Source organism: Gavia stellata, chromosome 23 (assembly GCF_030936135.1).
Source record: "Gavia stellata isolate bGavSte3 chromosome 23, bGavSte3.hap2, whole genome shotgun sequence".
Taxonomy (NCBI): Eukaryota; Metazoa; Chordata; class Aves; order Gaviiformes; family Gaviidae; genus Gavia; species Gavia stellata.
In genome coordinates this window covers 5,424,481-5,443,500 of record NC_082616.1, presented here as the reverse complement: position 1 = coordinate 5,443,500, position 19,020 = coordinate 5,424,481, and the positions used below count along the sequence as shown (strand labels likewise).

The 19,020-nt window shown below is 37.7% G+C and overlaps 1 protein-coding gene across 4 annotated transcripts in view; it reads left to right on the top strand.

The window, feature by feature from the left end:
* MACROD2 (mono-ADP ribosylhydrolase 2) overlaps positions 1 to 19,020 on the top strand; it is an 884,404-nt gene that overhangs the window by 295,642 nt on the left and 569,742 nt on the right. The window lies entirely within an intron of this gene.

Sequence of the window (19,020 nt, the reverse complement as noted above, 5' to 3'; positions counted from 1 at the left end):
AATTTTTTAAGTCGTAGATATGACATGTTTTAATGATAATGTATTAGTAAATAATTTCTGAAAGCTATTGTTTCTGTTGTTACTATGTATCTATAAGAAACTCCATATACAGTCAGTGGTATGGACACGTGGAACATTTTTCTCATTTTGAATTTGTTAAATGTAACTCGAGCAAAGCAGGAAAGATTTGTGATAATTCTTTTGCTACAATAATAGGGTGATAATAACTTGAATATTGTGAAGAGCAAAAGAAAAGAGCAACATTACGAAATATTGCCATTAAACAAATAACCAGCACATCATGAAAGCAAGTAAACCCGTGGTGTTAATGTTTGACAATCTCAGGTTATTGGAAATACCCCTCACATTTGGATTGTTGTTAAAAGCTGTTTTCTTTCAAAAGTTTATGGCAAAACAGTATATGCCGTGATATATATTTACCAAACATGTTTATAAAAGCTGACACTGTAAAATGATCTAAAGTAAACCCAGTTTTTTTTCTGGAACAGATCATGCTCTTGGGACACAAGATTTTATAGTTAAGTGTGTTGGTTCAGCATAGAATTTACAGACTTGAAAATTTGCTACTGCTCATTTTATGAAAGCTAGATTACAAATGAAAGACTATGTATTCATGTGATATGCAAAGTCTAGGCCTGCCTTGCCAACTGGTCAGCTGCCAGTTATAAATTACACTGTAGGTATTTTCATGTAGAATATGGATAACATACTGCAATTTCTGTGTTTAATTTATTAAAGTACAGTGCAAAGCAATATACAGTCAGCATTTGCGTACTTCAACTGCACAGCAGGCATATGCTTTTGTTCTAAATGTAATCAAAATTATGGTATCTCAGATACCACTTAGTGAAATCTGTTGGCAAAGGCTACAGCTTTTATTGTGATGACTGTATTTTTACATGTCTTAAAACTAAATGACATTGCTGTAACTGCTGGTTTTGGAGGCAACTTTCTTCTCCTTGCAGCACGGTGCACAGCTGCTTTGTGAAACACATAACCTGCTAAGGGTGATGGTCGTCCCACCTTTCAAGTCCATACTAATAACATAGGGAAAGAAATCAAAATCATTACTCTAATGCTCTTCTACGTTTTTCTAGCACCTGCTCCAGGGGTGGCCATGGTTAAGTTCACAAGTAGCACCATGACTCATTGAAGTGCCTCGGTGTATATTGACAGCAGTTTTCGTGTGTTGGGAGGAACATCCCACAGGCATGGGTACAGTCAGCGTATACTCTCTTGGAAGATCATTATAGTACAGGATATGTGGCTTAGTATAGTTTTTAAAAAATTCACATGCAAATCTTCCATTTGGATTCAGTACAGGTAGAGGGAGTAGAAGATTATTGCATGATGCCAGTCCTTGTTCCATCATAAATCAGCTTAAAAGTTGATGCAAAGTTATCTTTAAGATTCAAACGCCAATTAAAGCAATAGCAACATAATCAGTCATTACAGCATACTGTATTTTAATGACCTGAAGAGCTTAAATCTTCTTTTTCATCTTTGACCACACCTCCACATATTTTATTTCCACCTGAGATGTCAGACATTCAAATGGTTCTCAAAAGTCGGGCGTCTGTTCTTGAGGGCCAGAATAATTTCTTTATTTTAGCTATTCCTTAAGAAAATTTGAGTTTTAGGAGAAATATTTATGCAACAAATATTTATGAAATATTTATTTATACCAATTTTTATTGATAACTGTCATTGTCTGATCTCGACTGCCTACAAAGAAGAGCTTGTTTCACTTTTCACCTTCCTTTAAAATTTGCTCAATATTCCATTAGAGAGGGTATAAGCCCAGTCCAGAGAAGAAGTTTTACCCTGTGGTCCTGACACACAATAAAAAAAAATAATTGTATCTTTTGCAGTCAGGGCAAATTTTGGGTTCTGAGCCAAATCCATGGGCTTCTCTGGATTCTGTATAGTGAATTAAAACCCCAAATGTTTTCATAGCTATAACCTTGAGCAGTTGTTTTGGGATAGATACCAATAAATATAATGGGTCCACTGGGAAGAGACAAAGCATTTTCAGATTTATGAAGGGGAAAAAATCAATAGTCTCCCTGAGGCTGTATAAGTCATGAGTAGTACCAGTAGTTTTATGCAAAGTTGACAATATCATGAAATATAAACCCTTGGTTTGGAATTTTACCAGAAATTAAAGTGGCATTAAAAAGAAAAGTAAATGTTTTGGCATATGTATTAAGAAGGTGGTTTGTATTTCTTATCATTTTGCACTGCAGATTCCTTTCAACTGAGCAATAAAAGACAGTTCAGAAAAGATTTAAGAAAAGTTTGGTTCTCAACCCATATGTCTCTTCTGAGTTATGTCTTCCCCCCCCCCCCCAGTTAAATGTGTCTGTCTTTGAGGAATACTCATTCTGTAAATGACAGGTCAGTCACACTATTCTTTAGCAAACTGGATGTAATGGAATTGGGAATAGATGCTGGTTTTTAAAAGATTGTACATGCTATTCACTTATAATAGCATTTAATTGCGAATATTCACATCTAAATACATAATAGTTTTGTGAAATCATCTGGTTGCTCCCAAGTCTTCCTGGCTGATTGTCCTCCTCTGCACTTGCTGGGTTGGTTTTCAATTTGTTGGGGTTATTTGTCTCAAAAAAGGGAAAAGAAAAAGAAAACTGCACTCGAGTTTTTATAAATATATATATATATATAGGGGGAGGGATAGATTCTTTTTGAGGCAGAAGGAAAAGCAGTTCTTTACACAAAACAGATCAACTAAAAGAAGTTCAATACATGAGTAGCATGAATTGCACTGTAGCACGAATTGATCTGTACATACTGGAAATTGTACTTCTGTCTTTAAAGTATTACTTCCATAAGGTTGACCTGTATTCGTAAATGAAACAAAGGGAAAATAATTCTGTACTGAAAACATTCTGGTTCAGTACTGTCCTTACGAGTGCAAGTCCACTTGCAAAACACCTCATCCTGTTACTACCCCCTCAATATTTTTAGAACAGCTATTTTCGTTTTCGCGTATACATTGTAATATGTCCAAAAAGTAGTATTGTCCATAGGTGTTTCATTACTAGCTGCTTTTATCAGTATGTTGGTAAGGAATTTGGGATGACACCCTGATAGTACTCAGCCGTGTTGTGAACGTGGCGTGTTGTTTGAAGACCATGCAGATTGCATTGTGGAAGTTTCGTATTTATTTTCCCTCAGTATATTACAAATTTAGATACAACAGTAAAGATCACAGAATAAAACCATAGGGGTTGTTAAATTGAGAAGTGCTAGTATGGTATTTCCGCTGCTGCCCCAAAAAGAAAAAGTGTGTTGTTGCTACTGGAAAATTGAGAAGCTTAAGAGCATGTGAAAGATTTTTTTCACTCTATATCTACAGTGAAAAACACTTGAAGGAGGTACTTGTTTTACTTATGAGCTGGAAAAGAATCCTGCTTACTCCTTGTTAGTTATGCTAATAGAGGTATAAATAAGACGACCTATGTAATCTATACTGGCATCTGTGCAACAGCTTTCTGGTCGAAGCTTTAGGCTGGGTTGCCTAACCGGCAGCCAGCTGGCTCTGCCTGCACAGGTCGATTCATGTGGCCAGCCTCCTCCCGCTGCCTCCTTCCCCCCGCAGCCTTTGAGGTGGGCAAAGATGGCTTGATATTAGACGTGTTCGCCTCCGTGGTCCCAGACAGCTGTGTTGTGCATGGAGGATAGCTGTGTCTCTTCCCATGTGAACGGTGTGTTAAAAGAAAGGGCAACCTGCACTCTGGATACAGGCCTCTTCTCGGCAAGCTGGGCTTTGCAGGGCTGGCTACTTCCACCGCGAGTGGCGAAGCTCTCCCGTCCTTTCTGCCTTGGCTTTGCAGAGGGAAGGGGACGAGAGTTTTGCACTACCCATCTCAGCGTTTGGCTATGTCTATGGTCCAGAAGACTGAATTGTACCAGGCTCTCTTTTAAATATAGTACCTGCATGTAATTTAAAAGAAGAAAAAAAAGAGAAGAGAAAAAGTTTCACTGTTTGGGACAGGCACACAGTTTGGATATGCACAAGTGGAAAAAAATTTAAACATGCAGCTCCAAAGTAAACAGATATGACTGTGAATATACACAGGGAACAGATCAGTTGAGCTTTACATAGTCATTTTTCAAGTTAAACATGCTTTAATGTAAGCCATAAATTTCATCATATGAATATTTTTATGAGCTGCGTTTCATCCATTTATTACTCTGGAGTTCCAGATAGTGACAACGGGTAAATACAGTGCCAGTTCGCCTGCACGTTGAGTCACCGGGAGCCTTCTCTCTCCTCCACATTGTTTAAGAAGGGTAACAAATTACCGGTATAATTTCAGACATATTTCAGTGAGATTTTTATTTGACAGTGCAGCTGCCAAGGCTTCTTCCATAGGTCCAGGCTGTGGATTTCTGACTTTAGGTTCAAGGTGGAGGTTCTGCTTTTGAGGGTTCAAATGTGGTAGTAATGGCAGCTTCTTCACAGTATTTTCACCTATTTTGGGGAGATTTTACTTTTACGTAGGATCTTGACTCTCAGTTTGTAAACTAAAATAGCAATTTCTAAATCCGTAAGACTGTTGTGCTCATGAAGCAATGAAGTACAGTAGAAGTAATATACATTAGAATAATTTGCAATAGATTTTAGACAGATTACTGTGCATATACCATATTATATGCACCTGTGTTATTAAAAAAAATATTCTGATTGACTAAGAACCCTTTGAGAAACAGGGTTGCGAAAGGGAGCTCTGCCATAGTTTGCCTCGGGCAAAACATATCTCTGTTCCCTAAAAATATTCAGGTGAGGACGTGGAGTCTACTGGGGAGGCTGTGGCCTGGTAAGGCCCAGATTTGTGCTGTCTGTCTTTGGGTGCTTAACTGAGGGATCTGGTGCTTATCTCTAGGTATCGGCAGATGTGAGCGAAGGAGGTACTCTTCTCCCTCCCTTCCTCCCTCCCTTACCAGTTAAGTTGGTAATTTAGGCATATTCATTGTGTCTGATGGTAGGGTGGGATAAATGCCACCCATAAACATGGGCAAAAGACAATTTGTTACTGTAAAAGTCTTTTTAGAGGAATGCAGTACATGTTGGACATTATGTATTTAACCAAGTCTGTTTTCTGTAATTATAATGTAGAATAAAATACCTTTTTTGATATGGAACCCACTTTGGAAAGACGTCTTAAGTGCATCAATGCGCGAGTAACGTGGAAAAAGCTGATTTACAAGTAACTATAATTATCCATTATATTGATGCTTTATAAACACAACTAAACAGACTGTATATTTAGAAGGTAGTTAAATATTTTTCCTACATGTACCTGAGAAGTAACGATCTCTTTTGAATGTTTTACTGCAGAGAAGTACATCATGGCACACTCCAAGAGCCAGTGTAACTCCCTAAATTTGCTTTTCCTATTTCAGTCGTCTTAGTATTTTCATCACTAACTTAATATTGATGAAGGAAGACAAGTCCTTGCAGCCATGAAATAAAGTGCTGGAAGCAGTCATTGCCTTTGTGAGTGCTGTACCATGGCAACCCTATCTGTGGCATGTACCAAAGTGTTGCAATTTGAATTTTGGTAGATGAAGGAACTAGCCATAGTATTAGCAGACCTTAATCTGCAAACGGTATAGAGCTTTGAATGTGGAGTGACCTTGTTTGCTAGGCATAGCACCGTGCCTGATAGCTGTATAGTAGCTTTCTAATTCTTTTGTTTTCCAGGAGTAATGACATCTCTCACCCGTGTATTGATGACAAAATCGCCATGTTTCTAGAGAAGGGATTGTACTGTATCATGTAATCTTTTTCTCTGTCTTCACTCAGAAAGAGATTTTATGTGCTTTAAACCATCATGGTAACAAGGAGCTGATTCTGTAAGTTTGAGAATACTACCCTCCCCCAGCCCCAAATATCCAAACCTTTTTTTTGATTGTTATTCATTTCTTTATGCAGGGAAATCCACTGTTGCCTTTGGTCATTGCAGCTTCTTATATCTTCTACTAGTGCTATTCTTAAAGATTTTGTCATACCAATTCAAATAAAAATTATATTCTGAATTGGAAATGCTTTATGGTCCTTACAGTGGATAAAATATGTTAATTTGTGTAAATGCTCTTCTGAGTGCAGATGCTTGCACTGAAAGCATGCTTATCTTAAAAGCTGCATGTCTTTCATTCTGGCCTTCTTTTATATGCACAGTTTATTTTTTTTAATACGTGTCTTAATATTTGAGAAGAGTTTTTAAAGGAAATGTTTGAAGCTAAGTGAAAAAAAACCTCCTAGCTTTTTCATAAATATTCATGGATTTATAGAAAATCTTGTAACTGAATTGCTATTTTCTTTTGAGGTTTTGTGTGTTCTTCCCCTTTCCCCCTTTTTTTTTCTTTATGCTTCATTTCATTGCCATAGATTAGCAAATTAAGAATGCTAGGTTGGCTGAGCTATTATATGCTTGACATCAAGTCTGGTATGTGAAGTGTTAGTCTGCTCACTTTTGTTACAGAAGTTTTATGTATCTTAATAACATGTGATAACACATAAACAAGTGAATTAAGCACAGTTAATATGATGTACTATGTGCTTTCAAGGTTTAGAGTCTAAGCTGAAGCATTTACTTTATTTGTGTGTCATAGTTATTTAGCTTATAAACAGAAATACATGCAAGTTGCATTTGAGGTCAACAACCACAATATTGCATTATATGTTAATTATATTATGAAGGAAAATTTAGCGAGAAACTTTTTTTTTTTAAATAATTCTGTTTGAATGCTTTTTATTGAAAAATATTTACTTCAGAACTCAGCTGTTAAATTCATATTCTGAATCCAGTGGTCATTTAATTTAAGTTAGATGACAGCTTGGTTCCCAGGCACAGATATGAAAATAGGCTAATTCTGTTTCAGGGGAAGTTGCTTTTGTTTTATCAGATTCAATAATTTTGCTCACTGAAGAGATGTCATCTCGGTCTTCCTATTTTTAGTAGAACCTCTTTTACTAGAAAGAATTTGGTAGAAGTGATGCCAGGTAAAGCAGAAATAAATGTCTGGTACCAACAGCTGGACAATACCATTGCAAATACTGACCTGTTAGAAAACCGTATCGGAATATATGCAGCAAAATACACTGATGCATTTTCCTTACAACAAAATACAGGCATATATAATGTTATAATCATTAAATATTCATTTTTCAGGTTTTCAAGTCTACACCTGTGGTAGATCGGTACACTATATAATACATAAAAGATGGACTGTGTAGTGTGATAAGAGTAATGAATTTCACATGTCCTGCTACGAAACCCACAGAGCCTGGTACCAACTGATCATAAATAAATGCCCAGTCAACAGCAATGTCAGTCCCTGTAAGGAGAACATCAGGGTAAATAAATCAAATGTTGTTTAGGACATTTTTCTCGGTAGGATAGAAATACATAAGTGCTTTCCGGATGTATTCGCTGCTGATTATTCACTGCACACTTTTATTCCATCTCATTCACTGAATTTCAATGTGTTAGACATTTAAAATTCAGTCAAATGCTGGAGAGAGAGGGTAAAAATGGCAAAGGACTAGGATATTCAAATCTCACTGGAGAAGTGAGTATATAAAGCTGAAAGCTGGCAGCACACTATAATAGCAAAGACCTGGAGTCCTTTTTCCCTGGTCAATAGCTTAGTCAAAAAGACAGCTTTGCATATATTACAAAGATATCTTTTAATAATGTATTTCGCTTTTAGAGATTTACCCTTCTTCCCCTGTCTTTTTTAGCGTTTTTAGCCATGCGAAATTTGCATTCCCATTACATATTCCTGTTTGGGTAACATATAAGCATGCTGTCATTTGTACACCTTAGACCCGTCAATGGCTTTCTTTGGGGCAGAAGGGGAATGGCTTTTAAGGTCCCAAACTCACTTGTTACTGCTCACCGTAGAATGCACTGGAATGGAAAATTATTACACAGAAAGCTGTGTTCTAGTTTTTTTGCTGTACTTTACGTTTCTACCACCATTTCTAGGAAACCTGTTTATAGGAGAAACAGAGGTTTCAAATGCAGATAGTTTCTTGTCCTTCTAGTTCTTTATTTTGAGTATGGCCTTGGGAATAGAAAATCCAGTGATTTGTCACTGGTCACATCTAGGACTGCAATGGAATGGGAGGTGTTGAAGAACTGAGTGTAGGGAGAGGTGAATATCCAAATATAGTGTGTGTGTAGTAGAAAAAAAGTGTTTGTATGTTATATACACTGACCTGAAATAAGGCCTGATACAAGTCATCCCCTAGAAGCAAATAATTTTTTAAAAGTATTAAGCACAAGCTTTACATCCTCTGGGCTTGTGCAGCCTGTATCCTACTGGCATAGCATTTAATGATGAAATTAGGAATGAATCTGAGATTCAGATTTCTTCCTCTCTTACAGATGAGCCACAGTGGAGCACAGGGCTGTTGTGGTCAAGTCTGAAGTTTGGCCATACATGTGTGTATTTTCTTACTGTTTCTGTTCATCAGGATTCCTGCTTAGTGCCTAGGGGTTTAAGATTTCTGCCCATTCCCTTTTTTGTTTGCATGGTTGAAGCTAGCAAGAAGCCAAAGAGATGAAGAGCTTCCGAGATGAGTTACATATGTAAAAAGTCATACCAGTGATGGCCCTGTCATCAACTCCTCCTCTCTTTCAACAAATAGACCAAATTATGTGATCAATGTATACAAAGAAATTGCCTCCTTCTCCTTCTTTTAAGTGCTTTTGGGTAGGAAAGGTCCACCAACCTTTATGTGAAACACTTCTGTAAAAATTGCTCTGGCTGTATGTGCTCTGCTGCAATGCTACCAAAAGAGATGGTATTGAAATAGCTTCAGAAGTTCTACAGATTGTTCTCCTGGCTGTTTAAATGGTAGTTTCTGACTTGCTGAAATGCGTGGCTGTGCCACGGCAGAGTGGAGGCTCCTCTTTCTTCTTATTTTGATTGTGTGCAGTATGCATCCGTGAAACAAAGATAAAAACGATTACGTGACCTAGCTCACTGTGAAAGCCAGATCTACAAACTTTTATAATGCTGTAAACTGCAAGCCTCTGGAAGCTACCAGTATAAATTAAAATACGAACTTAACCTCCATCTTCTGTTTGTTTGGATTCACAGTTTCCTTTTTGTCGGAGGCATATGTTGCATCACCTTTACTTGAGTTTAGAGCAGGAAAGAAGCATTTCCCCGAAGTCAGCAGATCTTTGCCATGGAGTAGATGTAGGTTATGACCTCCCGTACCTTGTTGTAATCAGTACGCATGCTGCTGCTGTATCACAATGTTTGCTGGATGCCAGAGTAAAATAGTAATAATATTAATAATATTAATAATACCACCAACTTTCAGTACAAGGCTGGAATACTACAGTGATGCTTAGGCTGATGACGCAGTTAATCTTTGTCTTTCAGCTATAGTGATAGTATGGGTTAATGTACTATTAGATAGATGAATAAAATGAATAGTTGTATTTTGTTTAAATAAAAGTTAATAGCTAAATAAGGATAAGCATAAGCTGGACATAGCCAAAGTGACAGGAGAGGTGAAATTACTTGAGTAGCAATATTCTGGATGTGTATAAAAGGAATTGTAGCAGACATGTGGAAGCTTAAGAATAGGAGGATCCTTTCATCTTAATAAAAGATACTTAGGCCCTGAATGGGAAACTTAAAAATTAAAAGGGTTTAAGAGATAGCTATTACAAACTCTGCAATGGGTAAATAAAATAAAAACTGCTGAAGAGACTATTGGGAAGGAAAAAAAGTACTGAAAAACAAGAAAGTATGAACATCAGTGGTTAGTGGAGCAGTGGGAATGTGACTGATAGTTGGAACCAGAAGGAAGTCAACAAGAAAGAGGAACAATTGAATTTTTTCCTGCTCGTGTATTTGAGATACTGGTCACCTATCTAGGGTCTGATTACTGGAAATATGTAAAGTGGCAAGGAGATGAAGTGAAAAGGGTTATAAAATGGCCCGAGAAAAAATCAGTTCTAGTTTATTCTGCTTTAGTACAGTACATGCAGAATTAATAAACGAAAAAGAAATAATGATGTAAAATGAAAGAGCAAGGCAGACATAAGTTAACACATTTAAAGGACTTGATCCAGTTGGTTTAATGTGTTTAAGAGCTTAGTGTATATCCTGATGCATCTCAGATGAAACACTCATTGATGTGCGCTAAAAGAAAATAGATGAGAGACTCTCAAATTTTCAACGCAGGTAGTATTTTATAGCTGTGAAATCTCACTGCCAATGCATAAAGATTTCCTGTTAAGTGAAAACAGAAAAGGGAAAATTGAGATAAAATCTCTTCTATCAAACTCTATTGTATCAAAGCATATAAGGCAAGTCTTCCTCTCGCATTTGTTTAGTGAATGTTAGTGTCTGAATCTTAGAGGAGACCTTGGTCCACAAAATGTCATCACCCTTTATTTTTGCCAATACCATACTGTAGTTTTCAGGCGAGAAGCAGAGTGGAAGTAAGGTTGGCCATACAAGTAAATACCTCACACTGTCGTAACCAGCCGTGGAACGAAACATGGGAATGCATTACACTTTGGCAATAAACCACCAAGGCTTCAGAGAGCTTTAATATCCCCCCAAAATCCTGTCACTGCCATCACACACTTTAACCCCTTTATGCCATGACTTGTGGTTTTGTACCGTAGGACGCGTTGACAATGGAGCAGCTGTCATTTGCTGGCTCTCTGCTACCGGTCTTTGATTCAGAAACGTAATTGGAAACAATGGCAGACTGAGTGGTGCTGTTTGGAGGAAACAATTCTGACTTCTACGCCTGGTTTATTAACATTACAGCACTTCCTCTGTTAAGCATTAAGGCATTCTATTTCTAATAATAGCGTACTGTATGCATGTCTGCTTTAAACTTCTTAGGCTACTGACAATCAGTCTTGATTTTAGATCATAAGGAACTGTAAACTTTTTATTGCCAGAAAATAGATTGCAATTAATATGGAAATATTTGGATATATTCCATGCACACTTTTTTATTAATGTTTCAAACAGAGAAGGAGGAATGAGGGTATTTACTTCAAAAGTGTCTTAAGTTACTAAGGTGCTGAATTTTTTTAGTTAGTAGTGACTTTTTTACCCAGAGTCTCCACCCAGGCGATCTTAGTATCTAGGTTAGATATGAGGTGACACAACAGAGAATAAGAAAACATTAGGCCTGGGAAAGGGAGAGGACATTTACATAAAGTAAATGAAGCTCTTTGATTGCATTTGGTTACACAAGATAATGGGTTAGTGTGGTCATTTCTTTGGGGAAGGATTTTGGGTTTTGTTTATGAATAGATTTAAAGAGCAGAAGACTAATGCTATGGCTCAAACTGTTCAAACTGAAAGGGAGGATTTGGCCTAATACAGTTTGATAGAAGCATCTACTAAAATGATTCAAAAGGCTTTTTCTGAATTCCTTTGATCATGTAGCTTTCAAAACATAATCAACCTGCTCTTTGGTTCTAAAGTAGGGCATTATCAAAGAACATGTGCTGCATAACATCTTGCTTCCCTGTAGTCAATCAACTGCATCACATAGTCTTCACTTGGAGAGATGTGACATGAGCTGGTATAGTTTGTCTCAGTTTTTCTTATTTGTTTTTTACACCCTTAACGTGTTGCATTAATAGAAAAAGAGACACCGCCCCCACTTGGGGGACTGTCATACCACTACCTCTGGGGATGGCATTCCAGTATTGAGAGAAATGCAATGCCACCTGCATGGAAAAGTAACGTTCCTGTTTTCAGTACACCAAGATTGCGGGTTTAGCTGCCTTTTGCGTATCGTTGTGTTTCTTTGTGTTTACAGCTCCATTCTCTCCATAGACTCTTTTTCTATATGCTTCTGCATTCTGTAGACCTAGCCATGTCTTTGTGACACAGCTTTCTTTGCCTTGCTGTGTCCCCTGGGTTGCTTCCAGCCTCTTGAGAAAAGAAGTGTTTACGCTCCTTATCGCAGACAGCAGTGAACTTTCGCTTAAGCAGCTAGGGTGACTGCTGCTTGGATGTTCTGCAGTTGGAAATCATAGCCATCTGCAGTAATGACCTCTGTGTCTTGGGCGTTTAATTCATGCATTATATAGAAAGCTTTTCTGTGCTTGCTTCAGTTTTGTGATCTTACCACATGAAAGGGATTCTTTGCACTCATGAGATCCCGTGGGCATTGATCCATGGTCTTTATCTGTGCACATAGTTGCTCTAAGAGAATACAAGAGTTGGAAAGCTTGTCCTTTAGTACAAGCCAGACTAGCAGGTATGTTTGTGTTCTTGGAGGATGTGTTTGTCTGATTGCCTGGGTGAGATAGTAGGTTTGTAGATAGAGTCTGTATCCAACATTCAAGCATGTTTGCCAGAGATGGTTAGCTGATCCTGCCTGTCTCCAAAGTAAATGAATTGCTTTTCATTTCTTTTCAGCAACAAGGAATTTGGGATTTCTGAAACGGTACGTTGGGCTCAACTTTGGAAATAATCCAATACAAGTTTTGTAATTTGTTAGAGCTAGTATGCAAACGGGTGGCGCAGATATGGGTGATTTAGGAAGTGTAGCAGCTATTTTGATTAGGAAATTGGGGACCACTGTGATGGGAATATTTTGGCAAATTTCAGGAACCACAAAGGAGCATTTATTTATGCTAAATTACTATGCCATTTATCACTTAACAACTAAAAACCAAGCATTAATCAAACATATTAGTCAAGCATTACCTGTACAGTACCATACATCTGATGCTGTATTGTTGGCTGTGCTGGCTGCAAACAGTGATGGCTCTTCATCGCTGAGGTCAAGCTGGCTCAGCATGAGAGCTCTTTGACAAGGAAAGCCAGGGGGTGTCACCTTTCTTCCCCAACCTCCACTGTGCGTCACTAGTGTTTATATACACTTTCCACGCATCGGGACCAGTCTCGTCCAAAGGATTACATCCTATTTTCATAGGTCAGAACTAGTCTGTTCTAGCGTGTCCAGAGGGTTGTTGCCTTCTAAGTGCTGATCCATTCTGGTCTCTTCAGATACGTGTTACCTATTTTCAGACTGGGTCATAGTCATCAGGTTTCATCAGGGTGTTGCAGATTGCATATGACTTATGACTGGGTATGATTATCTTAGTCTTACTACTTTTTATTTCGACTCTGCCAAGCACAGATACTACAAAATATTTCAGTTCCTACCCTATGACATGCCCTCTTGTGCAATTTTTGAGGTAGAGGGCAAATGAGATGTGTTCCACAAATAGGCCTTATGCTGCAGTTGGATGGGGATGGCCCTGAAATTCTATGCACCTCATGTCACCTACATCAGATAGCATTACAAAGGAATTTAGCTGCAGCGTCAGATCCTTTCTAATTGAACGGATAACACTTGGGACTCTTGAAGACTACCCACGCATTTTCTTTGAGATCCAATCATGAGATCCTTTACTGAGGAGACACTTGTTGAGTAGCTGAGCAGATGCCTTTGTAATCTATTTGGCTGTCTGAAGTCATCAAAGGCGTGAACTTGTGTCAAAAAAACATTTCGCCTGTATTAATTTTATAATTGCATGTCTTCCTAGATTAAAACGTAACAAAGAATCTTCTATATGGTCCAGACGACAAAACCAGGCCAACATCAAGTTACCCAGACTACCGAGCATGTTCAGTAAAAGGCACGATGTGGGATTTTTCTGCAAAGTGTACATATCTGCTTATGCAAAAGAATTTTGCATAAAAAGAATTTTAGGAAGGCTAAAATGGGTGATACCTTGACTTAACTTGGTTGATGAGACCCCCTCTGCTTTGCTGCCTCTGAAGTATTTGGTGCAAGCGTACAGCATGTTGGACTTCTCTCTGAATATGGCTTGTGGGCAAGGAATGAAGCTCAACAGGGTCCCATCTGAGTCTCTAAAAGAGACTCCTATCTTCGACTGCACCACCTGTCTTCAACTGAACAAAATACAACTCAAGTTTTAGCTAAGCTGTGGGGAAATCCTGTCATTTCTGCTTTCTTGCTTCACTGAAATGGAAAAAAAAACTTTTCAAAAGCAGTCTTTTATCTTATTTGGCAGATATGGCCAAGATCTGCCATAATGGGGACTAAATTTTCAAAATGTAGTTTATGTAATCACATGGTGCAACTCCCTGTTTAAAATGGTAGATGCTATGTATGTCTAAACATCATGGCTTGCATATATTACAGGAGATCTTCCCTCGTGTGGACTTCTCCCCTCCCTGGGACTGTAGCATGAGTAGAAGTCTAGAGCATGAGTATCAGGATTCAGAATATATTATTGCAATCTTACTGTAAAGCACAGACAAAAGTTTTCTCTTCTTCAATTCTCACTTTTAGGATAAAACATGAGAATATTTTTTGAGCAGTGGAGAAGCATGCCCAATTATGCTATCCTGGCTTGTTAGTCACTAAGTCTTATGAAATGTTGCAGGACTATAGAAAAGATTTCCTATCATCGTCTGCTTAAAGAACCCTCTCTATTAAAACATAAAGCTTCTTGGTTATTATTGAATATTTCAAAGTGGAATGATTGAGTGAATCAGAATTTGCCATTTTCCCAACAGATTCCTTTGAGAATTTCTGAAAGAGAGTTTATCTTCTGTGAATTGGATGCGCTGCCGTAAATTTGGTTGTTCACTAATCAGCTCTGTGTATGAACATAAATTTCATAAAACTTATTCTCTATAATGGTTTTTCGCAGGATCACTGCTTCACTGAGGCTGTGATACCCTAAGACATGAAGGCAGTATGTATTATACAGTAAATATTTCCTTTGCTTTGTAAAGAAATCTAACCTGCTCAGCGTTTGCATGTCATTACCCCGCTCACAGCTGTTTTATGAGCAGTGCTGCTGTCTCAGCTCTGGGAACAAACAGGTTTGGGCATGCATGTGAATGACATGGTTCGTTCTTGTCTGTTTTGCAAGCCAGAATTGTGGAAGTATCTCCCGTTCTTGGCTTGACTGTTATTCTCTGTAGCAAGCCTTATTTTCCCAGGCAGATTGTTGAAATGTGCTAATGAGCCTCCAAAGAATATAAAATATGTGCTCCCATGGTTGTACATTTTCTAGTTCAAAAGCTACTTCTCGTGGCAGACCCAGGTATAGCAATCTGAAGCAACCTGAGATTATTTGCTATGCTGTTTGCATGTCCACACCCAGAATGCACATCTAGTTTGCTATTGTCTTGTAACAGCAGTATTGGCTGAGACCTGGATATTAAAATAAAGGTTTGGACTGATGTACTTTTTTGATATACGCTCATTTTCCTTCCATAGTAAACCAATGCTAATAGCGTCTTCCGAAGCAGAACATAATGAACTAGAAAGCAAATATATATATGTAGCATGTTGCTCAATAATAGTCTTCTTTTCAGAATGAGGTAGCTTTACTTTGCAAAGTTAGTCTAAGCCATAGCAACTGCAGTTAGGACCCTATATACTATACATACATTCATTCCATTTTGTAATGTACCAGCTTCCTTGCATAGAGTGAGTTCTCTGAGAAAAGTGGTCTTTGGAGGCTCTATAATTTTTGTCTTCTATAGTTTTTGTTTCGGAAAAAAAATGGGTTCCTCTGATACAACTCTTCTTTCCCATGCCACAGACATTATCTCCAGCGTAAATGGACACCTGCCAAATTGTCTGTTATCTTTATGATCAGAGCAGCCTCTGTCTCTTAAGTTTATGCCTCAGTAACATGCGTGACTTGCTTGATTGCATATCAGCTGGCTTGCTGTTCCAGCTTCTTGCCTTTTCTGGGTCTCTGATACCTGGGGGAATGTGAAGGAGGGGAGAAGGTGTGGCTATTCCCCCCACAATGCCTTGAGTCCTCTCAAGCCCCAGCTGGATAGTATAAGGTATTAAAATCAAGTTTTGAAAGGTAGGCAGTGCCTTGTTTTCATATTTCTACAGTCCTAACTTAATCACAAAATAAGCAGTGTACGTGCTTTCCATTAGTACATTCTTGGCTGTATATGTTATATGTTGCATATACTTGGCTTTGTAAAGCTGGGTACTTTGAGACATTTTGCCAAATTCCTGAATGGAAAATAGTCAGGTGATTTTAATGACAATATCCCATGTCAATTGAGCTTAATTCTTCAGCATTAGTACTCCATTTTTGAAAAAGAAAATTTCCAATGTAAAATTTCTGAATTTTTTATTACGATAATTTCCAGGAATGGTTTGCCCAGCTCAGTTCAAAAACTGAATGTTCAATAAAATCAAAGACACAGTGGGTGTTTGTACTTCTGTGGTTTCACAGGAAAACTTGATGACTTCACTTTTTGTTGGTTTTGTAGATCTACAGTGCTTTATTTTTTCAGTGTACTTGTGATTTAGGGCCCTTTCTCTGCTTTGGCGGAAAACAAAATTCACAACTTCAGTAAATTGGCAATGTTGTTCTTATTTTGTCACCTATTTGAAAGTGTGAAATCATTTTTGGCAGAAAAAAATAATGCTTAAATATTTATCACAAAGAAGCATTAAACTTCATATAGGAAGTATTACAAGTATTTGGTATTAACCAAATCAGTACCATGTGCTGCTACCCTGTGACCTTTTAAAAACAAGGGGTGTTATTTTTTTCACTGGTGAAGATGAATTTAGCTACACTTTAGTAAGTCTTTGCTGACTTGGAATGTTGTACAAATTGTCATTTATAAATATTGTTTATACAACCCTCTCCTTAATTGGACAGAAAGCAGCCCCAGAAAGTCTGTCCCTGTGAATCCAGTTCATTGGAGCATCCATACGCACTGGCACGAGGCAATGGCTCACTCAGACAAAACTCAAGAGGTATCAACTTCAGTTGTTACTATCAGGATTTTTATCTTAATCTTTCCACTTCTGTGGTGTCTCTTCTGTTCAGAATTCCCACACCTTGGCTGCTTTTTATAGTATTCTTTGAACTGAGTTGCCTGCAAAAGCGGTCAGATCACAACCTCATGTGAATCACACTTGCTCCTTGAAATGAATTAGAGAGCTGGACTTACCTGTTCACCATCTGCTTCTTCGCTTGTTGCACATGGAGGAGTGCTTCTGCTAAACGCGTTCAGTAGGATTTTTTGTTTGATTTCTTTAAGTCCCTGATATATCATTAAATACTGATCTCAAAAAAAATCTTAAATGACGAAGGAAAGTGTATTGATTTTAAACGTTGACACAAAACACATTCTTTGCTCTGTTAACAGTTTTAAGTGAATAGGAATGACTTTTTTGAGGGGCTGGGATTTTACCTCTCCAAATGTTCTCCAGCAATGAAGAGAGAGAAAGAAAAGTTTTCTTGCAAGAGTTGAGTGCTGTCAGTAGTATAAATCCAATGTGTTAGTAGCTCGTGAATAAAACAGTTAGTGTCTAGTGAAAAAACTGCTCTAACCAGACACGAACATATCACATGTTTCAGTTCAGAGTGTGAATAACTCTGGATAATTTGCGGTCCAATATAAACTTTGTATCTATGGCAGAGTACAGTGCACCAACAATATGTAAATGAAAGTAGAATTCTTTTCAGGGATGACTGTCTTGCTGTATTTCAGATTAAAGCAATTTATTAATATGACATCTACAGTTAAGAGTCTCTTCCAACTATCTGTAACTTTCAGAGATGTTAGTTCATAATGATTTTGTCTTTACATGCCATGGCAATGGCATTATAAAATATCTAACACTTCCAGCATTAGGATGTGTGTTGCCTACAGTCAAAGTGCAGTAGCTTGAAAAAGAAGTGTGATGTTTATTAGGTCTAATTGTGCATAATTTTTAAAAGCTGTTTGACATCTAAGAAGAGATAAATGTTTTCACACTTCTAATGTCCAAACACAGCACACTGTCTTCACACCAATTATACCGCTGTATCCCATAATGTGACCTTCTCTTTAGTTTTCAAGCTTCTCCTTTTTATTAATTTCCATCCTAGAAATTAAGTAGATACTCCGCTTAAAGATTCTTTAAAGCATTGGATTTTTCTGCATTTGTACTGTTTTACTCTGTGTTAAGTAATGTACAGGTGTTTTTGCAATTAATGCGCCTTAACATCCTCCTTGAACCTAAAATTCAAATTACATTCACATCTATACAGAGTAATACTTGTAAAGAAAAATTTCAAATGACTATGAATTTTTCAAAGCATGTGTATACAGTTGAGGTTCACTTATTATTCATTGTACAAATTACACTTATGCGCTGGATCATTAAGTGTTTTTTATTGCTGAAAAGCATGGAATTTCCTTCTGTATTATAAGGAAACAGCATTTATTTGCTTTCTCATGCAAGTAGAATCTTTCTTCATCAGATTTTCATATCTGATCCAATAATTGGTATTTTAATATCTACATAATAATGTTTCCGTTTAGATTTGTATCTCTTCTAAATAGAATAAAGAGTAAGGATGTGATTGTAACATGTTTTACATATGCCATGAATACTTTAAGGAAGGAAGAAAGAATGGTAGTTAAAAAAAACCAAACAACAAAGTGGTAATGCAAAATTTTGTAGTTAAATTTAGGTGACACTTTAAGTTGTTGAATCTGAGTATTAAGCCTCTGAGGTTTACTTGTCTCAGTTCCTCAGATAAATATCTTAATTGTCTCTCATAACTACTGACTTTTAAGAAACACTCATGCAGTGTCACATTTTGGCACAACACCGGTTTGACTCCACTGGTCCTTTGGGAGTAATGGTTTTCTGAATGGTGTTGTCTCCGTTGTGTTCTTCACCAATTGCTTTCTCTTTTGAGTGGGCAGGTGAAATTGAGCTAAGGAAGCAGAAGTGACTGAACACTGTTGGTGGCTATGGTTGCAGTGGGGAGGGATTTTTTAGGAAACAGATGGCTGTCTGCCAGCAATGGAAGAAAAGCCGTTCATTTGAGGGCGTAAAGAGCACCTCCCAACTTTGATTGCAGCTGAGTGTAAATGAGGGGCAGAGCTCTCCTGTGCAACAGGTGGGAGAAGTCAAACAGCCAGTGAATG